Source organism: Podarcis raffonei, chromosome 6 (genome assembly GCF_027172205.1).
Source record: "Podarcis raffonei isolate rPodRaf1 chromosome 6, rPodRaf1.pri, whole genome shotgun sequence".
Taxonomy (NCBI): domain Eukaryota; kingdom Metazoa; phylum Chordata; class Lepidosauria; order Squamata; family Lacertidae; genus Podarcis; species Podarcis raffonei.
Window position 1 is genome coordinate 36,963,771 of NC_070607.1, and position 25,948 is coordinate 36,989,718.

The following is a 25,948-nucleotide window of genomic DNA, read 5'->3' on the forward strand; positions in this document are numbered from 1 at the left end:
CACTAAATGAAGGTTTCAAAGTAATGATCATTTAACTTTATACCACCAAAATACTACTAGTTCAATTAGAGATGAAACCAAGTACTACCCAGAATCTAGATCAACTGCCCTCAATCATTTGTTCCTTGAGAGGGAACAAATGTCAGCTTGGCTTTCTGGCTAGCCATTATTTGTGATTATCAAGTTGAGAGATGGAGTATTCACTTACTTACACTGCACTTCTGAGAAGGTAAAAAATAGAACAACTGTCTGCTGTTGTTTTGTAGGGGACCTTTACTGATTCTTATCACCTCGAAATCACATCACAAATGCAAGTATTGCAAAATGAATGTGTGTTGTGAAACTTCTGTGCGCCAAAGAGCCATGACGCTTGTGGACTGATAGAGATCAGACTCTGACCAATCTCTCCATAAACTAGCATTCTCTTATTGGAAAATAACATGAAAAATCAATTTACTGTCAAAATCTGCATTCTTCTTTAATCACTGAGTTAGATAAGATCTAATCTGAAATAACTGAAAATGTGTTAATTTTATCTCTTATCTGTATAGGGAAATGTGCTTTGGTCACTATAAACCAGCAGGAATGGCTCCCTTATTCAATGCCTTATTTTCTGTGAATGTGGAAATTTGCTGCATGGCTATTGCTTTTGTCAGCCTTCTCCTCTCTGGAATGGGTAACATGTTAGGAATCATTAGGAAAGGGACTGAAAATAAAATGCCAATATCATAATGGTGCTATACAAATCTACGGTGATACTGTACTTTGGATTATGTGTACAGTTCTGGTCGCCTTGCCTAAAAAGATGTTATAGAGCTGGAAAAACTTCCAAAAAGGACAACTGAAATGATCAAGGGACTGCAGCAACTGTTCTATGAGTAAAAATATGACTTGGGGGGGGGATTACTTTAGACAAAAGAAAATAAGGGGTGAAAACATGGTAGAGGTATACAAGATTATGCATGGAGTTGAGATAATGGATAAGTTTTTAGCTTCCCCCACAATACTAAAACTTGGAACCATCCAATAAAGCTGAATATTGGAAGAGAAGCTTCAGGTCAGACAAAAGAAAGTACTTCCCCACACAGTGCATAATTAAAGTATGGAACTCCAGCAAGATGAAAAGATGGCCAGACTTGGGTGGCTTTAAAACAGGATTAGTCAAAATCATGGAAGATAAAACTATCAGTGGCTACTAGCCACGATGGCTATGTTCTACCTTGACTGTCAGAAGCATTAAGTCTCTGAATGCCAGTTGCTGAGAAACGTGCATGAGGAAGAGCACTGTTGCACTCAGGTCCTCCTTGCAGACTTCCCACAGAATTTGGTGAAAACAGGATGAGGGATTAGATGGGTCTTTTATCTGATCCGGTAGGGCTCTTATGTCCTCTCAAATTTATACAGATCTACCACATACTTACTTTAAAGCAAACACTCTAGTTTTGGTGGAAGAGAACTACAGTTTTAAAAATCATGACTCTCCTCAATGTGCTTTCATCAAACTTTTTAAAAATAGAAGTGTGAAGTCATCTTAATCTAAAAGCTGCATTAAAATTCAGGAAAAATAGGTCAGCTTTCCCCCCCAAAGCAGGTATAATTCCATTCAGAACAAACATTCTGTACAGTTAAGTTTGCTCACTGTAGTATATATTGTAGTGTTGTCATTTCTTTAAGAAGGTGCTGCTTTTGTGCTAAAAAAATATCCACTGCAATATTTGATGAACAGAGAGAGGGGAGCGGGTGTTGTCATGGGAAGCCTGAATCTCTTGTTGAATACTGGAATACAGTAAATTGATGCATAGAACCAACACCCATCTAACTTGCCAGCACAAGTTACTATGCTTTTTTCTACACTTAACACTAACAAAAAAATGTTAAATATAACTGTGATTCAAAGTGCATCCTTCCTTGCATTTCAATTGCCCACAACACTTTACCCTAGTAGAAACAAGAATAGAATTTTCTGTTGAGCTCTGTTTAGGTGAAAATGTCAGAGGCCAAGTACAAAGCATGAAAATGTTACCATGGTGACATTATAAATACCCAAGATAGGTTTATTCTTATCTCCCTCATATCAGAAAGTTATGTTTTAACAGGACTTTATAATATAAATGGTCCAGAGTTATCAATGTGGCTCATTCTTCCAAAAGATAATAATAATAATAATAATAATAATAATAATAATAATAATAATAATAATTTATTATTTATACCCCGCCCATCTGGCTGGGTTTCCCCAGCCACTCTGGGTGGCTTCCAACTGAATATTAAAAACAGTACAGCATCAGACATTAAAAACTTCCCTAAAGAGGGCTGCCTTCAGTTGTCTTTTAAAAGTAAAATAGTTGTTTATTGCTTTGACATCTGCTGGGAGGGCGTTCCACAGGACAGGCGCCACTACCAAGAAGGCCCTCTGCCTGGTTCCCTGTAACCTTACTTCTCGCAATGAGGGAACCGCCAGAAGGCCCTCGGCACTGGATCTCAGTGTCCGGGCTGAACAATGGGGGTGGAGACGCTCCTTCAGGTATATAGGACCGAGGCCGTTTAGGGCTTTAAAGGTCAGCACCAACACTTTGAATTGTGCTCGGAAACGTACTGGGAGCCAATGCAGATCTCTCAGAACCGGTGTTATGTGGTCCTGGCGGCCACTCCCAGTCACCAGTCTAGCTGCCGCATTCTGGATTAATTGCAGTTCCCGGGTCACCGGATCTCTCCCAGCGGCTTCATATAGATATTAAAAAGCATGGGGGAGAGGACAGAACCCTGAGACACCCCACAAGTGAGAGCCCAGGGGTCTGAACACTCATCGCCCCCCACCACTTTCTGGACACGGCCCAGGAGAAAGGAGCGGAACCACCGTATAACAGTGCCCCCAGCTCCTCTAGACGGTCCAGAAGGATTCAATCTGATTCAACTCACACCAATAGTAAAAGGAAACAAATCTTCTAAATCTCAAGGGGCTTGTGTTACACTTTGTTAGCTAGTGACCGCTAGGAGAGCAAGCATAAGAGGCATACCATTCATTCCTGTTGAATCAACCTAGCATTTGATCAGTGATTTCAACACATCTACACTGGAATCAGACCCAAAGAGTTGATTCCAACTTGAATTTCATGCGTTTTCCTGTCATATCAAGCACTGATAGGTGTCCATCTAAGGCAGGGACTAACTTCCACCTTCACGTCTAATTAGAAAGACTAAAGAAGAAAGAAATGTATTTCCACAGAGAATGAAAGAAGAGGGTTAGGAGAAAAGACATACAGGGCCGTATCCCTTTCAAAACTAAAACTTGTCCCGAGGGAGAGGAACAAGAAAGAAGTTGGGATATAGATATAGATATATATGATGACATAGCAAGCTTTAACATAGATTTTAAAATACGTATAAAGTGAGTATTTTATAACAAAGTTAAGAAAATCTAAACTTTGTTTTCTTGCAATAACTACAATTCCCGTATCTTTATCATGTGCTGGTGTTTTCATGCAGATTGCCTTCAAGCAAGATGCAACACCAGCCTGATTAACCACAATATTTAGGAACCCAACTGCAGTTCAGGGTATGGGTATATAATGGATAGTCAACATGGTACCCTCCAAATGTTCTTGGACCACAGCTCCTGTCACTGACCATAAGCTGACTGGGGTTGACAGGAGTTGGAGTAACAACTGAAGGGCACCACACTGGATATCTCTGGTCTATAAGCTAGCTATACAGATGACACATTACTACAAAACATGGTTGTGCTATCTTCAAGTCAAGGGAATCAGTTGAGGAATCATTTATTTGACCGCTAAACGTTACACAGAAACTGTTCCTGTTTCTCTGGTCAAACAAATGGTGAAGATGTTGGTAGCATAGGGGGAAACAACAAATTTCCCAGAAGACTTGCAAATTTCAAGGCCTCAAGATTTTTTTAAAAAATGTTGCAAATATTTAAATATTTTCATATTATCTTTCAAGGCGATAATAAATTTGAATGGAAGAACACTGGGCTCTATTCAATGTTCTGTTAGCTAGCGCAAGGACTCTCGGGTTTTAATGTTTCACAACAAAGAAATAAACTCCAACAACTGTGCTAGCAGAAACTCAATGTGTAACAGGTGTGCAATCTATTGTGCAATGAAGTTACCAGCAACATGCTTATGAATTATCCTGTACAATAAAACATTTCACCAGTGAAACAACTATGTTGTTAAATAGCTTCAACTTGTAGAAACACAGGATACAACCCATTATTTCTTTCTTATCCAACATGGGTATGACTAAATTTCAAGAATTATTAAAATGAGTTGCTGCTGGAATTTGGAACTTAAGTTACACGGCCTTAGTAAGCCTTAATTAGAAACAAATACATGCTAATTACCAACATTTTCCCTAATTGAGGTACCATCTTCCATACTCTTTGTAGTGCACATTCATTCACATTTTTTAAATTTAGAGAAATATTTCATGAGTTAAAAACTGTATTGAGAATCATTTCTTCTATTTTCAAAATTCAAGACTGAATGTGGTTTATGTAGCAAAAATGGCGCCAACCATGCACAAGAGGGAGTGGGGAGGTCTGAGAAAATGTCAAGATTTATAGTCTTTATTTAAAAAATCCTAAGAGGTGGTAAAGCAAGCCCAAAGCAACCTAATGAGAACTGAGCATGCCCAGTGTGCAGAATTCAACTAAACTTTACATAATGGCAGGCACACTGTGGGCGTTTAATGAATAGGCATGGCTAAGAAGGAACAGCAAAGTAAAGTTGGGTTACAGACATCTCTTTCACATAGATACCAAAAAAGGAAAGCCATTCTGAGTCACAACCATGGGGAAGAAGAGGGTGAAGGAAGCGGGCTCTTGGTGGGTTGAAATAGATGAGTATTTTAAATGTCTCTAGTCACACCGAACAAAGAATATGAATATTTTTAATAAGAGGACCACCACAGTATTGACATAAAATAACGCCAATTGAGTTTCCCTATTTTTAAAACTAAAAGAGAACTATGATGCCCACACATAATTGCAGAGCAATTTCCACTGGGGACAGTCTGAACTGCATTAAAATCAATGCAATTCTAGCTATCGACCCTTCCATTTTGTATCCACACCATACTCTTTTGGTGGCTCAAATGAGAAAGCCCCAATTGTGCTATTATCTGTAGACAATGAAAAAAGAGATTAGTGTTCTGATGTGTGTGTGTGTGTGTGTGTTTCAATTGCCCCTGAAATTATGAGATCTAACAGTCTAATCCTCTTATCTGTTTATGTATCTAAAAATCTTCACAATATGTTGTGAAGCCATAAGGTTAGCCTGTCCTCTCCAGCACTCACACAAGCTTAAATCTTGCAGAAACGTAATATGCTGCAAGGGCCCAGCACCACAGGATGGCTCACACTGACCATGAACTAGCTTGGTGCTAAGGTACAACAGCCTCCAAGTGCTTTGGGCTCTGTTCACTGCACTGCCAGAGGGACACTGTGGGAAAGCAAGTGAAAGCAGTGGTGGTTGCCTCTGCCCACCCACCTTCTCTTTCCATGGACAGCACGGCACTAAAAACAGGAACCAGCAGGGCTGCCTAAAGAGCGTGTACAAACCAAAAAAGACTGCTACCTCCATTCACTTGTTCATCTTCTCTCTCTCAGGGAAGACTGGGCCCTGTGGCACTGTCAACAGAGAAAGGTCTCCCCCAGCTAACTTGCCCTCTCTTGGGTCAGTGCAACTGTGTCTAATACCCACCACCGCTGCAGCCAGAGGGAGAGGAGAGAGTAGGTGTGCAACTGGACAGAGGCAACTGCTCATGAAAGGAGCAATAATTTCTGCCCCTGTCCTTCTGCTCGCTCACCTGTGCAGCAAGTAGTGATTGGATGCAGGGAGCCAGTACTCATTTCTGCACTGTCCAGAGTGGAGAGCAACCAAGAAGAGGCAGTAGCAACTTTCGCTGATTCACTTGTTCTGCGAAGCCCTGCTGTGTCCAACCATTCCCCATATCACTCCAATTGTTGCACCCAAAGAGAAAGAGAGTGAGTAGGCAGAGCCTCCCAGAGTTTGAGAGAGGCCAGCTAAGCAACCAGAAGTAATGGTAACAACCCCTTGCGGCCATCACTTGCCTAGTCCTTCCTGGCACGCTCTTAAGATTGAGGGGAACGTTAGTGATTCCACAATCCTACAAGGAACAGCTTCTCCTCTTTTCCTTGTCTGTGGTCTCCTTTTCCTTGCTTGCCCTCCATCTGCAGGCAGCATGGCAGAGAATATTGGGCCCAGCACAGCTTCCCAGAATGAATGAGCAGAAGCTGTCACTACTACCTTTACTTGGTAACCCTCTAGAATGCTGCCTGATCTCCGCTGCTATGCTTGTGCCACCCAGAGGGAAAGTGCAGGTGAGTGGATGTGAATATGAGATGGCTGGTTGAATGCATGAGCAATTCACTCTTCTCCACTTGCATACCTCTCCTCTCCCTCTGGAAGCTATAGTGGCAGACATTAGGTAGCAACATGGGTCCCTTTCCACAGAGAGAAACTATGCCCTAGCAGTCACATCTTCCTACTTGTTCACACCCTCTCCTGGCAAGATGGGGAGTATTGTACTTACAGTGTGGTGAGAAAGAAACACACACACACACCCCACAAAAGGGCCCTCCATAGCCTGCAACCATGCTGCAAATTTTCCTGTGCATAAATGCCAAGTGGGAGCTTCTGCTGCTCTAACCAGCAAACAGCTTCAGCCACCTTGATCCTGTCCCCCATGCCACCCCGCCCCCTCCAAATCTACACGTCTTTTAAGCGGAGGTGGGGGGTGAAGGGGAATCACAAAGCTAGGTAGGAGGAGAATATAGCTTCTTTGCAGCTCTGCTTTCTCCCCTTAGCAACCACTGCATTTCAACCGATTACCACCAGCAGCAGCACCCTCGGGCGCTTCCATCACTCCATGGCTCACCCACCGCCCCCGAACCGCCATCCGCCCCCAAACGGAGGCAACACCCAGCAGCAATTTTTTTGGGAGGGGGTGGCGGGTGGGGGAACGGGAAGAGCGTGAAGCCACAAAGAGCTACTTCCTCCAGCTTGAATCCCGGCTTGCCCGTGCAGGGAGCCGGAGCGTGCAGCGCTTGCACTGCTAACACGCCCCTACAGCAGGCAACCGTAGGAGCAGCAGCCCCTTCCCCAAGAAAAAGGACGCAGCCCCCTGCTCCAAACATGCACATTGCAGGGAGGGGAATCTGCCCATGAGCCTTCCCGCTGCCTGCAAATGATAACGGTGGCGACAGCGATTCCCATAAAGAAATCGAGAGGTTATGGGGTTTAAAGAAAAAAAGTGAGAAGATAGGTTAAGGTAGAAGGATGGCGATTCCCCTCCCTTTTTTTTTTATTGCTCCCCCCCCCTTTACTAGACCACGATGCGGATACCCTTCAGGTGAGCATCTTGCATCTCCCACCCCACCCAGGTCTGGAGAACAGGTACCTTGTCAGCTGAAGTCTCTCCGCTTGCCAGTCCCCCAAGGCAACCACCCAAAAGGCAAGCTCTTCATCCAGTCAATCCTTTAGGACCGAGGCGGCGTGCGAAGGGGAAAAAGCGGGGGGGGGGTCCTGCCGGCGCCGCCACTAACAGCCGCGGAGGCAGCGATGCAAATAAATCGGTGGGGATGGGGGGGCGCCTCGAACCAGCCCTTTTCCCCGGCGCATCTGCCGGAGCGGCGCGCAGGAGCGAGACTCCACAAGGGCGCGCGCGCAGGAGGGCTGCCTCACATTGCCGCGGCTGGCCACGAGGAGCTCGCCGACTGCCCCTCTGCTCCTCCGCCGATGAGAAAAGGGTCGGAGGGCAAAAACACACAAAAAGATAACCCGAGTGTGTGTGTGTGTGACTGTCAAGGCCGCCTCCTCCTCCTCAGCTTCAGGCGACGGCTTCGCTCCTTCCCTCCATTCACAGGTGTAATAATGGTTGCAGAGGAGAGAGGAGGAGGAGGGAAAGAAAGGGAAGCGGGAGGAGGGCTGGCGCTGTCCACATGTGGCCGAACCTCCTTCGATGTCGGCGAAAAGCTCCCGAGGAGGAGGAAGAAGAAGAGGGCGCCCCTCACGTCCGACGGCGCCAACGGAGCGAAGCAAGAGGAACCGCCTGGCGCCCTCCCTCAGGGAAAGGAGCGACCCCTGGCCGAGAGGGCGGCAGCCTGGCGCTGCGCTGAGGTGTCTGCCCGCTCAAAACCCAACGCCCCGAGCGAAGGGGAAGCGGGGGGGGCGGTCGGCAGGAGAAGGAGCCTCCGGCTTCAGCTTCGCCTCAGAGGCAAGAAGCCGGCGCTCGCCCTCCCGAGCAGTAGAGGGAGGGGGAGGAGAGGCAACGGCCGCCCCCACAAGGCGCGCGCGTCAGCGCTCCTCGCTAACCGCCGCTCCCCCCCTCCCCAGCCCCCTCTTCTCGCACGCGCACGCGCTCCCCGCCCCGCCGAAAGAAGAAGTGGAGTGGGCGTGGTGGAGGAGGAGGAGGAGGCCCGTGTACAAACGCCCCGCCCACCTGGCCCACGCTCTGCACGTGGCCGCCGTGGTCCCGCAGCCAGGGACACGCCCCTTCGGAAGGCTGCTTCACCTTTGCTCGTCTTCTCGCAGCGGCAGAAGCCACGCGCGGAGCCTGAACGTGGGAGTAGCGCGCGCCTTCCCGCTAGTCTCACCCCAGTGGTCAAGGAGCGTGGTTTCTAGAGCGCCTCGACGGTCAGTTAGTAGCTGCTGGAGACCCGCAGGCTCAGGCGGGAGGTCTCTCTGGCGCAAGCCACTGAGCAGCACTAGCAGCTGCTGGAGATGAAGAGCCGGCCTCACCATCGGCAGATTGAGGAAGCTGCTTCAGGCGGCAGATCCTGCTTCCCCACCCAGCGCTTCCACAGGAGAAGCGAGGAGAAGAGACAGAGTGGGGATCCAGTAGGCTCTCCTGCTGCTGCTTTTCCTCACTTCTCAGGTGGTGATGGGGAGGTACAATGGGCACCCCCTGCCCCTCAGTACCAGAGGAGAGAAGCGGCACCAGCTTCCAATGGCAGGTCCACCATCACCAGAGAAGAAGTAGTGGCTTCTGGGTTCTCATTGCTTCTCTGGAAGGGGCAGGAGGCGTCCAGAGAAATCTGGCGTCACCCCATGGGTATGGTGGGTGGCAGAGGACATTGCAAATGAAGGCTGTGCAGTTTCTGAGGGTGTGGCAGGGTGATGATGCACCGCACGCTGCATAATCCATGCTGCATTGCCTCTCCCCAAGTCCATATGCTCTCTCTGGGCTACACGTGCATTACTGGCTTAAAATGCAGCTAGGTCATTATTTTTGTCCATTTGGATCAAGGCTGGTTTGAGGGGAAATCCAGTATTTCGTAAGAAACATATGGATTGTGGCTAACATTGTGCGTACACCACTTCCCAAACCAGTGATGAGAGGCCCCTGGATGAAGAGTAAACAGGAGTTTGCATAGAATCCTGCTCAATCACTGACCTTACTTTTGCCTTTCAGGGGCACATTTTGCAACAACAACAACAAAAATAGTGTGGGGTGTGAGAGTCGTCATTCTTCTGGTCAGTCCTGTGGGTAACCACTCACTGGCGCAAGCTTAGCAAGAATGAGCAAGCATGTGGGTGCCCTGAGCAAAAATCGTGGCCACTTTGTTCATCTCTCAGTGCTGCTACTGCCATGGTACCCAGAACAAAGCCATGGTTTTGCTTAGTTTTATATGCAGACCTGGACAAGTGGTTAACCCAGAACGTTTCAGATGCCAGGCTAAAACTTTTCTTTCAGGAGGCCTTTGCACCATGAATGTTCTTAGGTTGCTGTTGTCTGATGTTTTAATCTGCAATATTTGTGTATTGTGTATCTGTTTTTTCTCTCTAAGCCACTTTGAGATACATTGGAAAAGGAAGTATAAATTCCTTAAAGAAATAAACAAACAATAAAGTGCAACAGTTTGCGTTATCAATTGAAGCTGGTGTGTTTGTGTGTATATGCTGAATGGCTTCAGTGTAGGGACTTTGTAATATGTGAAGTGGCTCCCAGGATTTTTCAGAAGGGTTTTAAAGAAGTGATTTCTGAAATCTCCAGGAAAATTTGAGATACCGTATATCCACACCTGCAACATTTCTTATGTCTGCAATTGGAATTAAAAGGCCAGTTTGATAGGTGCATTTGCCGTTTTCATAAACATATTGCAGTTCCTCCCTTTCAAATTCCAGAAGCATCCCTGTTACTTAAAGGTAAAGGGACCCCTGACCGTTAAGTCCAGTTGCAGATGACTCTGGGGTTGCTGCGCTCATCTCACTTTACTGGCCGAGAGAGCCAGCGTTTGTCCGCAGACAGCTTCCGGGTCATGTGGCCAGCATGACAAAGCCGCTTCTGGAGAACCAGAGCAGCGCATGGAAATGCCATTTACCTTCCTGCTGGAGCGGTACCTATTTATCTACTTGCACTTTGATGTGCTTTCGAACTGCTAGGTTGGCAGGAGCAGGGACCGAGCAACGGGAGCTCACCCCATCGCGGGAATTCGAACAGCCAACCTTATGATCAGCAAGCCCTAGGCTCTGTGGTTTAGACCACAGCGCCACTCGCGTCCCATCCCTCTTACTTTGTGTTAATATTTGAAGATTGCATTCTCTCTGCATTATGTACTACACAAAATGTTGAGGTGTGTACGCTGTTTTTGAAGAACAATCAGTCACATCACTGTTCTTTTTTATTTTTAAAGACCTTGTGTGACTAGGGGTGTTATCATACATGACATTAAAATACATTTGAGCTTTTCTCTCAGTCACACACACAAACACAGTTTTTATGTCATGTAAATGCTGATAAGGCAAGAGAGAATTTGGAAGAGCAATTGAGCAAATACAGACCCTAATGTAGTCCCTGGAGCCAACTTAAAAGAAAGCTGATTTAAACCAAAAAGTCCCATGAGTTCATCCTGCTGTTTACCCCTTCTGTTCTTTGCTGTCCCACCTTATTTTCCCTTTTCCCCCTGCCTATTTGCTTGCTTCCATTGCCTTTCCAATCATCTAAGTAGAGCTTTTGTTTCCTGCCTTCTTTTTATTTCCCCAAATTCTATCATTGTGTTGCTGTGTTTCTCCTTCCATTCTTCTTAATCCAACCCAAAAAGTATATCAACTTTGATGATTCAAGGGATGAACCCCTTTCGCATGTTTTAACCATTATTTTTTTCTCTGAAGTGAAGAATAACCACCGATCTCAACCAGAAACAGGGTTGTCAAATGATAATGTTAAGAAAAAAGCACTGATTGTGTTTTCTCAGAACTTTTATTGAAGACCAAAAAAGTAAACCCAGACTACATTCTTAGCAGTACACCGGCATTGGCTCTGATTCAGTGCCAGTTGTGTGATTGTCTGCCTTGTCCGATTCCCCATTATACATAGGATGAGGAGACTTACTGAAGGGGAAAGTCTTGCTGCAAGGACCATTTTATTCTGGTGGATGTTTTTTCAGTCAGAGCCTATGTCGGTTACATGAGTTTTTAAATAGACAAGGAATTCCATTAAACTCAGTGGAACTGGGTTTGGTTGTACACACACATTATTATTCCAGATGTGTCAGGTCTGCTGTTTCCTTTTTCTTATCATTTGGTTATCTAAATGCATTTATAACCCTCTCCATACATATATTTTTAAAAAATCTCTAAAGACGTAGTGTACAATATAAAAACAAGCATTATCTTTAAAACAAAAATACAACAAAACTTCTTTAATGAGATTTGGTACATTATTTTTACTCATTTTTGGTTATTTGGGGGGGGGGATGAGGACACTTGTAAGCTGCCTTGAGTAAGATTTATCATAGGTAGGTGATTATAAATGCTGAAATAAATAAATAGTATTTTCCCAGTTGCAAAATTTTGGCATTGGCATAGCAGAAGGAAATGTTTTATTTCAAGAAGTTTGCTAGCTGTGGGGAAATATTTCCAGCCACGACTAGTAATCTAGAATGGTCCCCAAGGCTGTGGTGTTAGAACAGCTTTTCTAAAATAGAATTCACAAAATTCTACAGAGCAATGGTAGCTGTTTTATACTTATAGTTGTCGTTTACTGTGAAAGTCAGTAACTACTGTCCAGGAATCCTACTGAATAAGAGGAACTTTTGGTTTTATCCCAGGCTTGAAAAACTTCAGTGCTGGTGCCAAGAGAGAGTTTGTCAGAAGGGAGAGAGAATTGGGAATTCAGTGTTTTAGAAGTGTCAGGGAGAAGATAACTTGCCTCAACTTTGCTTTTTCAAAATGCTGATGCCAGCTGTTTTAATGGTTTCTATAACCATTTCTGTAATGTCTGCCAGGGCATTGTGGACCCTGTAGATTTATTGCATTTGGTATGAAGCACTTGCGGGTATTTTTAACAGGAAAATTAGCGTTCTTGGACACCGCTGCAAAAGACACTAAATTATATAGCAACGAAAAACAACTGGGGGACTATGGATGCAATCCTCACTGGGGACATTGGGAGTATAATTCATAAACAAAAGTTCTTTATTTCTCTAACTCTGTGCAGTAAACACATGGGTAGGATAGTGGGGGTGAAGCCCCTGGGTCTGTCTCCCCCCTCCCATGGTTCCCATTGCCCTCCTGAAGTTAGAAGTCTGAAGTGGGGAGCCTCATCTTCACATGGCGGCTCCCTGCATGTTTTAGAATCCTGGAGAACTAGGGTTATAAAATATATTGGGAACCACAAGCCTATGAGCCCCCTACTTTAGACGGTCATGCCTTACTTGTGGAGGACAATGAGAATGATGATGGGAGGCAGAGCCAGTGTACTCTTTGCTGTGCCTCCCTCCCCACACCATGTGTTAACTCTACACTGTGGTGGCTAATCCTTGGCCTGCCATCCACATACAGTTCACAACGTTGTTATGGTCCCCCAATGCCCTCAAAAAAATTCATTTTTTAAATGAATTTGTCCCCTGCTGCTATTTGTCCCCTAGTGTGATGGCATGTCCAAAATATGATCTGCAGCCCCCAAACATCTCCCTTAAAAATTGTAGTCATTGGAAGATAATAAATATACCATATTTTTCGCTCTATAATACACACTTTTCCCCTCCTAAAAAGTAAGGGGAAACGTGTGTGCTTCTTATGGAGCGAATACAGGCTGTGCAGCTATCCCAGAAGCCAGAACAGCGAGAGGGATCATTGCTTTCGCTGTGCAGCAATCCCTCTTGCTGTTCTGGCTTCTGGGATTCAGAATATTTTTTTTCTTGTTTTCCTCCTCCAAAAACTAGGTGCAACTTATGGTCTGGTGCGCCTTATAGAGCGAAAAATATGGTATGTACTGGTCACCCCTCCAAATCCTCTGCTGTGCTTCTGTGCCCCCAACGGGTTGTTGTGACAAGGCCCCCCCCAAATGTATCCTTTTAAATCATTAAAATTGGCTACAGTACTTGTACACTTCAGCCACACCCATTTTGACATGTAGCCCTTGGAGGGTCAGTCAAAAAATGTGAAGACTCCCCCTATTGTATGCCATTAAAGAACACATGAAGAGGGCTACATATTAGGCATTAGGTTTTGAAACCTGCCTCCAGGGTAATTAATAATGTCGGTGATGACCTGTTTTTCGACAGTTTCCAGAATAACATGTTTGCTGTCAGTGGCTGTTTGTGTTCTGCCTCTGCTGTTGGGAGGTTGTATGCTTCCGAATGGCAGTTGCCAGAAACCCCAGGAAGGGAGAGTGCTGTTGTCCTCAGGTCCTGCTTGCGGATTTCCCATAGGCAACTGGTTGTCTACTTGGTAGAACAAGATGCCACCAGCCTGATCCAGCAGGTTCTTCTTATGTTCTCAACTTTGCATTAGAACTTCAATAACGTCTTCACACATAGCATTTTATCTACACAGATAATTTCAGCAGATGGGGAAATATGCCGTCTATTGTAGTTAGTGCTTGTTTCTTTTGCTACAAGTAGATGAATCACATTTTTTTCAAATTCTAGAGTTGGAAGGGACATCAAGGTCATCTGGTCAAAACCCCTGCAATGCAGGATTATCCTGCCCACAACCATCTCTGGGTGGGCTTGAACCACCAACCTTCTGGTCAACAGCCAAACACACTGACCCCTTGTGCCACCTGAGTGACAATCTCATTGATGCGTTGGCTTTATGTCAACATCAAAAATTATACTGGATTTCAGACATGCTAATATACATGTGGTTCCCCACTCTCGCTTTTCCTTCACAAGTAATTTCTATGCACGGGGAATGTATGAAGCAGTATTACACTCCGCGATTTAAAGAGACTGAAATATTTTTCTGAACGCCTGCAAAATACTTTGCGGAACTCTGTTCCAAAGTACTTCCGCCACTGCTCAGATAAGGTTGTCAGAGCAACTTAAAAGAGATTATGGAGGCAGGAATGTTTATCCAGTGTAGGGCTTTGTGTTCATATGTGAAACTAACAAACACATTTGAGCCACTAGCATTTTATGACGCTAGTCAGTGTTGTTAATTATTTGCATATATAAAAGCAGTTAGATGCATATATTGAAAATGGTGGATAAAATCACTCTTGAATGATTTTCATCAGTAAATTGAACTTGGTGGTGAAACAATTTCAGTGGTAACATTGGTGATGTTTAATACAGTTGTACCTTGGTTCTCGAACAGAATGCGTTCTGGGAGTCTGTTTGACTCCCAAAACTGTTCAAAAACCAAGGAGTGTCCTGCAGCCAATTGGAAGCTGTGGAAGCCATGCTGGATGTTTGGCTTCCGAAAATCATTTGAAAACCGGAACACTTCCAGGTTTTGATTGTTTGGGAGCTGATTTTTTTGGGATCCAAGGTGCGACTGTATATCTCTGTTATTTGCATGTTTGTATGCTGGAAACACAACCTGTTCCTTTTCACTTCTGTTTAAGGACACCTACAAAATCACTTAAAACAGATCAGTTACCACTCAACACCATTTAATTATCATGTCATACAAGATCACTTAACACAGATTAATTTCTCCTCAGTACCTTTTAATTACTGTGTCATACATTAGGATGGGCCCTTTCTGGCTTACCAGGAAATGTTTGTGAGAGGAATGGGAATTCTAATACATTTCAGTGATGTTGAGCAGAGAACAGAGAAGCAATTATGTTAATGGAGAGCCTGAACAAACTGAAACAACACAAAGGTGTGCTCTTAAATATTTGGTATTTACTGGAGTATTTAGATGGATTTAAGCTGCATAATTTGCTCAAGGTTATACCTCAAATTCTTGAATGCTTATCTTAGATACAGATCAAATCTATTGTTTTGGGAATTCAGGATGCTTAATCCAACTAGTTTACCTTTGTCAGCTCACGATCACCCACATAAACGCAGCAAAATATACTATGTCCTTCAGTAACTCCTAATTCTGATAGTAGGTTTATATCAATTTGTACATTTTTCTTCTTCTTTTTTTATTAAAGTAGTAGCAAATCTGCAGCTGACTGAAATTTATTTCTAGATTCTGTAATACATTGTTATATGTTGTACAGATTTAGCCAAATACAAATACGCAATATGTATCTAGCATGCAGTGCCGGTTTCATTCCCAGCAGTGCACAGAGAATAACAATTCAGCTGCCCGGCTTCCTACTTGCATTTCTGTCAAAGTAAGAACCTCACTGAGGACAAAAGTACCTACTCTTTCCATTCCCATCTTTTGTGCTTGTTGCAACCTTGACAATAATTTTATTGTAAGCAGTGTCTGTTAAAAATGCCATCTGACTCTCACTAGCATGGTTGAAAATGTTTCATAACTTCTCAGATTGTTTGTTTTATTCTCCTGACAGCCCGAAACTCTGCATGCCCACTTGGAAGTAAGTCTAACTGAGTTCAATGGAACTTACTCCCAGGTAAGTGTGCACAGGATAGGAGGCTGAATATATTATTTTAATTGTCTTATCTGCTTTCTGTCTAATCTGTTGCCTCATTATGTATTTATTTAAGCCACTAGGCCCAATTCTGTTTATCTGCTGTGTCATCACTTGCTGAATTGATAATCTACAGAACATAATACCTACAGGCCTGTTGATGGACATTTTTCTATTTTGCATTTCTGTAGTGAAATATGTCTCTTTGTGCATCCTAGGCTAAGCAGCAAAAGGCCAAAAGGTTTCCCCTTTTCTGTGTCACATTTAATATGATTTAGATTTTGTTATAGATCATTTTTAGAGTGCCCATCTGAAATAAAATGTTTCAGGAAAATATGAGGACTTATTACGGTAATTTCTAAATGTAAAATTTATTTCTTGGACAATTCCAACAACAGGTTAATAAACCCTTATGCTATCTTCTGTGTTGTCCATATATTTAAAATTCCTAGGACCCATGGGTTTCTCAAAAATAGTCATGTCGAATGAATCTCATTTCTTTGATAGAGATACAAGCTTGGTGGATCAGGAATGCTGTGGATGTAGTGTACCTTGATTTCAGTAAGACTTTTGACAAAGTCCCCAATGATATTCCTATAGAGAAGCTGGGAAAATGTGGACTGGATGTAACTGTTAGGTGGCTTTGTAGCTGACTGACTGACTGACCCAACCCAAGAGCGCTCACTAATGGTTCCTCATCATCCTGGGGAAAAATGGCAAGTGGGATGCTACAGGGTTCTGCCCTGGGCCTGTGATTGTACAGTGTGTTTATAAACAACTTGGATGACAGTATTGAGGGGATGCTCATCAAATTTGCAGATGACACCAAACTGGGAGGGATGGCCAGTGCTGCAGAAGACAGAATCAGGATTCAAGATAACCTTAACAGATTGAAGTAGTGGGCCAAAACTAACAAAATGAATTTGAATAGGGACAAAGGATGGTTGTGTTTCAGTTCATACAGTGTTTGGGAAGCACAAATTAGGCAGGTTTGCCTTTAAATGCAAACTAAATCAAATTTCTCTCCATCCCCACTTTTCATTGAAATGAAACAAAGCAAACAAAATATCCCAGGAAAGAAACACACAACTGTGTGTACTGCGAATTTTAGTTACCCATCTCAAAATGTAACAAGTCTTTCTTTTTCAAAGCTTTGTTAGCAGTCTTGCAACCTGCACTTCATCTAGCCTTCTTTCACATGTTCGTGTTCTGGCACATTTCCCAATTTCCCCTTGTGTCTTCTGTAACACTTTGCAGATTAATCCTAGAAATTGCACAACAGAAATGTATTGCCCTGTGTTTAGAACATACCCCATGAAAGAACTCAGCATATTCCTCCATTTTCACAGCAGTGTAATGTTATTGGCTGCCGTGCGCATTGCTGCATATCCAGCTGGATGTTCTGCTGAGCCTTGAGCACACCACAATTATGTTACAAATTGAACTAGCCTTTATTCATACATCACTGTATTTTTTATCATACATCACTTTATTTTGACAATTCTTTGGAAGAGGAAAGCATTATTTCCATTGTGAAAAGATATGAGCAACTTCAATATTGAATAAGCTATGGTGCATTGTCGTCTTGTGATTGTTATGCTTCCTTTGCTGGGTTGCTTGATTTCTTTGCTTTCCACTACAGAAAAGATGGGAAGACTGGGATATCTAGTCAAAATTAACTGACCCATTAAGGTTTTCACTTGTGTAAATACCAGCTCTGGGAAACAAGGAGCATTTTCCATTGCATCACCCACATGCAAGCACAACTACTTGTGCCGACAGAAGTCATGTTCCTCTAAGAAAGACCCCAAATTAACTTTGCTTTGGATGTGCTCTTCTGCCCTGTTGCGCAACTGGTATATGTGTAGTTAAATCTAGCCCATGATCTGCAATGGTGAAATAGTTAACAGAGAAAATGGAGTATGCTAGTGCTGTAGTTGCCACATACATGTAAGAACTGAGCAGACCAACCTAAGCAGATTCTCTATAGCTTTTAAAATACAGTGGTACCTTGGGTTACATACGCTTTAGGTTACATACACTTTAGGTTACAGACTCCGCTAACCCAGAAATATTACCTCGGGTTAAGAACTTTGCTTCAGGATGAGAACAGAAATTGTGGCAGCGCAGTAGCAGGAGGCCCCATTAGCTAAAGTGGTGCTTCAGGTTAAGAACAGTTTCAGGTTAAGAACGGACCTCTGGAATGAATTAAGTACTTAACCCGAGGTACCACTGTACTGTGTTTTTTTACAGCCAGACTAACCTGTGCATCTGTGCAGAGGGAAAATCTGACAAAAACCACTACATATAAACTGTGCGGCTGTGTACACACTATACTTTTAAAGCACATTCTTTCCTTCAAAGAGTTATGGGCGCTGAAGTTTGTTCAAGGTTACTCGGAATTGTAACTCTGTGAGTGGCAAATTACAGCACCCACAATTTGTTGAGGGGGAAATGCACTTTATTGAAATAGTGTGTACGCAGCTAGCTGAACTTGAATGTTGTTAAATTAATGCAATAATTAAAAATTAAAAGTTACCACCCTCAAAACAGAGAAAAACTGGGAAATGGTATTCAGGGCAGGGAATCTTGTCAGTTATACATGCTCAGCCAAGCAGCCACTGATGTTATATAGTGCCAAGAATCCTGGCATATAATCCATTTAGGATAAGAGAACATGATTCTTACGGATGTTCAGATAGCACACTCTCAGGTCTTCAGCTTTTAAGGCAAACTGAGATAATATTAGAATATTTAAAGTTATCTTCCTTCAGTGCTGTATATGCCTTAAGGGGCTATCATGACAAGCTCCCTTAACATAAGAAAGACTATAGTTTTAAGCACCCTTATTTCTAAGCAACTTCCATTGAAATGAATGGGTAAAAAATGTGATCAGGCTGAAGGAGTGCTTTGCTGCAGGCTAATAAATTGCCGAAACTTTGCTATGTCAGAAATGATTGCTGCATTATTTTATGTTGACTAGTCAGAAAGTTACACTTAACATATATCTATTTTATTTGCAAATAATTAATGGACTAGCATACAGAAAGACTGAGACAAGTGTCCATCTAAGAAGAGGTTGAAAACATCAGAGTGTCTTTGTTAATAAAAAATTATTGCCATGAAACATTATAAAGTTAATGACATTGCATTACTATTTCTGCCTCTTTATTACTCTCTGTAAGACTAAAAATTGGTTTAGGTGCTTCTTGACTTATGTTGCATGAAAATGGCATAGCCCTATCCTTGACTTATGTTGCATGAAAATGGCATAGCCCTATCCTTGTACTTTAAATAATTTTGTAGTCAATGGTGCTGCTTCCCCTATATATCATATCATATTTTATCATATTTTGGCCTCAAATGTTTTGTCTTGTTTAAGAAGTTCCACTTAGAATCATTATGTGAAAATATGTGGAGGGGAATCTGAACACATGTCAGAAACCAGTCTTAATGCTAGGTAATTGTGTATAGATAATTCAAGTTGCATGTTAACAGGACAGCACTTTTGCTGCAGTAGCAGCTGGAAGGGCCTCCCCACTCTTAGATGTTCTACTGAAGCAGCAAAGAAAGAAGCATGAGTGACTCATGCTTCTTCTGCTGATGCTTCAGTAAAACGTCCAAAGCCACATTCTGCTTTGATGTATTTCTCCCAGAAAGGGCAAAGCAGCTGACAAGGGAAGCTGGCAGAAGGGAATATGGCCCCAGATTCTATGTAATGTTTTCCTTCCATGTGAAAGTGCTGGAATGAGTCCTGTGACTGAATGCACATAGAACTTTTACATTAGACTCATTGATCCATCCCTGTATATTTTGTAGGAGATAACTGTGAGCAGCAACCAGCAAGCATCTTTCAGCCTCATGGATCATTCCTACTTTTTCCTGTACCTGCATAATGTTTTCCAACTGGGTGTTTCCTATAACAGGAAACAATCCAAATATCTCCTGCAGTAGAAAAGAAGTTTTTATTGCAATTGGCTGTTGTCATATACAGTTACTGACACACACTTGTGTCCATGAAAGGGTTAACCTGAGCCCTGAGCTCCAGTTACCACAGTGAGTGTTTCTCAGCAGGCTCACAACAACCTCTGCTCCCCTCCTCTCTCTTTTTTCTCTTCATGCTTCCTGGAACGAGCGTAGAAGGAGCCATGCAGCTTGGCTCCCCACTCAGCAAATGCTGCACATGAATGAAGACTCTCTCTAAAATGAAATTCAATAGCCTGCATCTTTGCTAACCCAAAGATTGCATGATCCTTTTTGTAAGGAAACTATTTTCTTATTTAGAACTTCCACTCCCCTTTTACTGGCAGTGGATGGAGACCGGTTTGCTGTAACTTTTGGAAACTCTGAGTAAAAACGTCACTTACTTGCAAAGTTAAGTCTCTGTGATTTATTTTAGCTTAAGTATTTTTGTGGGGAGTGTATGTTTGAAGGTGAATGAAGGTAGATGCAAATCTAACTGAGTTTTAATCACCATTGTGCTTGACTCTGCTATTGGAGAATAAGATCTGTCAGGGAACTGCCATCAGCTCAGAGGCGAGAGGTGGAAGGGCAGTTGGGTTACAGGGAGCCTCCGAAGAAGAAGATCATGCAAAGCAGCTCTTCCTCCGGCAAGGAGGGAAGCCCCGTCTCCAGTAGGGAAGGGATGCAGGGACCAGAAGATGTTAGAGAGAGCCGCAACACCAAGCCTGAGCAAAGCGGAGGGGAAGGAAGTCCCCCTTTGCCAACGCCCTCTGCGCAGTCGGTTTGCGCACAGAGAGGGGAGAAGGATGGGGGTCAAAAGACTGTTATGCTGGGGAAGGTTTAAGGACTGCCCACTCCCGGATTCTGTTAGCAACTGAGCAGACATGGACTTGAGACACTCTGCACTGTAAATGGTTTTGTACAGATAATAAAGCCTGGAAAAGACAGGTGGGAGTCTTGCCTGTTCGCTCTCGAGCAACCACGCCGGCACATAACAAGATCTCTCTTCTAAACTTCTAACATTGGCCTATGGAGGGAAAATAGGTATATTGTATGTAAGCTTGTGGTTGATCAAGACCTGGGATGCAAAGACTAGCTGAAAGGTGCAGGCACGATGGAATGAGCCAAAGACTCCAGCACACCATAGCTGCCTGCTGTATCCATAGGAATCTGGAGAGAATAGATGCTCCACTGAAGAATGGCAAACAGTAGGTCTGCAAAAGACGAGTGATGTGGGGTATCAAGTTCAGAAGGGGTGGAAAATAATAATAATAATAATAATAATAATAATAATAATAATAATAATAATAATTTATTATTTATACCCCGCCCATCTGGCTGGGCCTCCCCAGCCACTCTGGGCAGCTTCCATAGAAACCAAAAATACAGTAAAATATCACACATTAAAAACTTCCCTGAACAGGGCTGCCTTAAGATGTCTTCTGAATGTCAGGTAGTTGTTTATCGCTTTGACATCTGCTGGAAGGGCGTTCCACAGGGCGGGCGCCACTACCGAGAAGGCCCTCTGCCTGGTTCCCTGTAGCTTTGCTTCTCACAATGAGGGAACCGCCAGAAGGCCCTCGGCGCTGGACCTCAGCGTCCAAGCAGAACGATGGGGGTGGAGACGCTCCTTCAGGTATACTGGACCGAGGCCGTTTAGGGCTTTAAAGGTCAGCACCAACACTTTGAATTGTGCTTGGAAACGTACTGGGAGCCAATGTAGGTCTTTCAAGACCGGTGTTATATGGTCTCGGCGGCCGCCCCCAGTCACCAGTCTAGCTGCCGCATTCTGGATTAGTTGTAGCTTCCGAGTCACCTTATATTGCGCCCACGGTGTCAATCCATAAGGTTCACCATGTTAAATATATATTACTGAAGCTTTTTTTGTAGGTATGTTTTGCCCATCTTAGTTTACTAAACATTTCACCTTTTCAAGTGGATCTTGATGTAATCTTTTAAAATAAAATATGACACAGTCACATTTGTATGAAAAAAGTTTACTTGGTTTGGATAAATGAGAGCGTGATGTTCACACTGAAGTAGAGTTGTGCAACAAACACAACATAGGTTGTGTTCTATTTAAGTTTGGAACAAATTATTACTTATGTAGTGGTTCTCAATATTCAAAGTGATTGACAAACTTTGAAGTAGCCTCGGGCATGTTGTCCAGTGGGTACGCAATGAGTCTGTTTCTAAGGTAGCTTTGAACTCAAAGGTTCAAGCCCACCTTGCTATCCATTGGACCAATATTTGCCCAATATTTGAGTTCACGCATCTTCTGCTTGCCATACTGAGCATATATGAATAAACTGTGATTCTGTTTCCCAGCTTCCTAGTCTGGCATCTTTCAACAAATGGCATTTATATTAAAATGTGTGATTAGGCTGAACCCTGCTATCCTACCAGTCAAATTAAGATACCTTCAAGGAAAGCAGCTGCTTGAAACTGAGCAGATGTTAATGAAATCGAGAACATTATGTTGAACGAAATAATAGCCAATGGCATTTTTTAAAAAGTGTAGAACCAAACAGGAGGCCCATCATGGAATGGGCTGAAGGCTCTTGGTGCAGTTCTTTTCTTCTTTTTCCTTCTTGCTGCTAAATGGGTCTGTCCCTGAGCGCTGTCAGGATGAGATGCTGCCTGGATACAAATTACCATATCCTTTGAGCTCTTTAGAAGAAGAAACAGTACAAGTCTAGCAAATAAAATAAACTATCAAACACTTGAAAGAAGGAATTTCCTCCCCTGGAAATACAGCTTTTTTTCCCCTGAGTATCCATTGCCTGTGAAAATTACCGCTGCTGCTGGTGGTGGTTTGTTTTTGCTTTTAAAATTGTATCAATGTACTCTTGTCTGCAGCTTCTTAATTTGACGGATTGTAATTGCTACTTTTATTTTGTTTTTACTTTACATGTTGCCCAGGAGAACTCCTGTTATTGGGTGACTGGTAAAAGTAAATTATTAAATAATTATGAGCATGAAAACATACATATAGGACAGTACATAAACAATGGCACAATTAGTTCTGCATGAGGAGAGAGGCTTTCATGAACAGGCATTCCATGTGCCACACAACAAACCACCTTTGAAAAAATTAGGTCTGTAAAGGCATCTTGTGATATGGCATGAGAGTGGGTGGGTTTACTTTTCAAAGAATAAAGTAAAGGTAAAGGGACCCCTGACCATTAGGTCCAGTCGTGGCTGACTCTGGGGTTGCGGCGCTCATCTCTCTTTATTGGCCGAGGGAGCCAGCGTACAGCTTCTGGGTCATGTGGCCAGCATGACTAAGCCGCTTCTGGCGAACCAGAGCGTCGCACGGAAACGCCGTTTACCTTCCTGCCAGAGCGGTACCTATTTATCTACTTGCACTTTGACGTGCTTTCGAACTGCTAGGTGGGCAGGAGCAGGGACCGAGCAACGGGAGCTCACCCCGTCACAGGGATTCAAACAGCCAACCTTCTGATCGGCATGTCCTAGGCTCTGTGGTTTAACGCACAGCGCCAACCGCGTCCCTTTTCAAAGAATAAAAGGTAGCAAGAATCCCACTGGGCATATCCAAGTGCTTGGTGCTCCTAAAGCAGGGGCAGTTGACCTCTTTTGGCGCAAGGGTCACATTCACCCGTGGCCAACTTTCTGAGGGCTGCATGACAGCAGTGGGTGTGGCCAAACAGAGGTACAGCTATTCCACACTCTTGCATGCGAACACAGGGACACAGTGCCCTTCCTCAACTGATCCTCCGCTCAACAAATGATGGCTCTGATAGCCAAGGAGGGAGCAATCTCCATCCACATCAAGGCCCTCTCCACTCATTGTATCTACTTCAGGGTGTGGTTTGTTTTGCCACTGTTGGTGGGGTTTGGGGAGGTCCAGAAAATTATACATGGGGAAGTGTCAGAGCATACTTCCTAGCTGGGAGTTTGTTTAAAGTCACTCTTGATCCAAAGTCTAGCATTGGTCCACTAAAATTATGTTTGCCTATTCTATAGCATTCATCTCAGAGCGCTCTGACTTAATTACTTCTTCTTCTTATGATAGTGGCAATATCTTTCAAATGAACAAATAATATATAATGCCAACTCTGCTTTATAAATGTATCTGCAAACGTGGCATGAAGGCTGGCAACATCTTCCATTGTCTCTCGAGACAGATGGGTGCCAACAATACCAAGCTAGTAGAAGAATGAGAAAGAAATGAGTGGAAAAAATAAAGGAACATGGAAATTAAAAGTGTGGAAGTATACTTGGATCAGGTCAATGCCAGTAAACTCTGTCAGTAATATCCTGCGGATTCTGCCTATACTTGCTTCCATACAGGATCTAAAAGCCAAGCTGTAAACATGACAAGTTTGTATGATTTAATAAGATATGGCAGGGAGTAGTGTCAAAAATCTGAACGTGAGTAGAAGAGACAGTCCATTTGCACTCATGAGTTACATCCTAGTTTGGAAAACCAGCCGTTTCCAGCACTGACCTAACTATAGACTTTTGAAGAATTAGGACGCTAACAATTCAGCCCCTTTCAGAGGCGTACCCCTGGCTGGCAATTTCCATTGCTTTTATTCTTTTAAGAATGTTTGCTCTTTTAAAAGCCACTACAACACAATATAATTTCTAATAATGCAAATTCTCGCTTCCTACCACCACACACCATCCATTTCTTTGCCTAAAACAATTGACATTTTTGAATAGTTCAACGCCAGCACCCGCCCCCCAAAAGCTGCAACTCACTCATAGCTGTCGTTGCAGACAAAAGAGGTACGGCAATCATGTTTCTGGTCCCCCACCTCCGCTGCTCAGCCAGACACAGGATTTAGCAAACTAACCCACTGATGACTCACAAACTGGTGACTTGCTCTAAATTCTCTATGATTCATGCCCGGCTTTTTTCAGTTGCATCTATATATACAATATTGCTTGTAAAACATATATATGTGCATATAAGTTATTCAAGGTAAGCAACTCTACATCACTATCCAATGAATGAAGGCCATTACCAAGTCTGCCACAAGAACAAGAAAATTAGAACAGGTCTACAGAGTGTTCTCCTGAGTGTTGGAATTGGAATCAGCCTGATCCCCTCCCCCTCTTTCCTTTTCCTTCCTTTTCCTTCTGTGATGGAACCCCTATTTGGGGACTTCCCTGGCTTTTTTCTGGCCCATGTAGGACCAGTCTGGATAGTTGGCCTTGGTGAAGATTTGACGTTTTCTCCCCGCAAACAGTTTTTGATCTGGGCTTCCACTGAAATGAGGCTACATTTTAAGTTGCATTTTAATCCTGTTTTTAAGTTGTATTTTAATCAATTGTTTTTATACCTGATGTTAGCCACCCTGATGTCTTGGCCAGGGAGGGTGGGGTATAAATAAAACGTATTATTATTATTATTACCTCCAGAGAGGATGGTGAATGGAGTTCTTTTTGATACCATCTTCAAATTAATGGTATGAGTGGTGTTTTCCACTGCCAGCACTCTGATGATCACCTTCTTTATTTTTCACATTTATATCTTGCCTTTCCTTAAAAGAGCTCAAGGCAATGTACGTGGTACAGCCCTGTGAGGCAGGTCAAGTTGGTGGCTATCCAAAGATCCTATGAAGTCCTGGGGACATCTATTCAAGCAGATGTTGTCCCCTTCTCTTTAGTATCAGGGAGTGCTTATGCATGCTAATTAGCTCTGGCTATTTTTCTGTATTTTGCATATGTTGAAGATGACTGATTTTCGATTCTATCTTTAATAGGACATCTGTTACTTTACCAGAATGTTCATGTAGGGGTGGATTTAGGCAATATGGCGCCCTGTGCGAGGACAAAATTTGGCGGCCCTCCTCCCCCAGCGATGGCAGAGCAAGAGTAGGTTCACTACTTTAAGTCTGAGAAAGAGTGAGGTTGGCTGAGGAAGACAGAACCAAGCTGTCTCGCTCCCTTTTCTTCTCCTCCCCTCTCCTTTTCCCCAGCCTGACTTTCTCTCCCAGGCAAATAATAATAATCTCAAAGACATTCAGAGGGATCTTTCTGAATTCCCTCCCCCACTACCCTACCGGTCTGGGTGGAGGCTGGAAGCCCTGATGCCTCACAAGCTGAGGCAGGAGCTGCTCTGATCAGCCCAGAAGTAATTGTATTACAGAGGAGGGCTCACTGTCTATCCCTCATACTGTGCGAT

General features: G+C 43.4%; 1 protein-coding gene across 13 annotated transcripts in view; it reads right to left on the reverse strand.

The window, feature by feature from the left end:
* Nucleotides 1-8,368, reverse strand: part of LRRC7 (leucine rich repeat containing 7) — a 169,669-nt gene extending 161,301 nt beyond the window's left edge. For all 13 annotated transcript variants that reach the window (XR_008331018.1, XM_053392072.1, XM_053392085.1 and 10 more), the window contains exon 1: nt 7,444-8,368. The gene's annotated coding sequence lies outside the window, so the exon portion shown is untranslated. The remainder of the gene's footprint in view (nt 1-7,443) is intronic.
* Nucleotides 8,369-25,948: the final 17,580 nt, after the last annotated feature.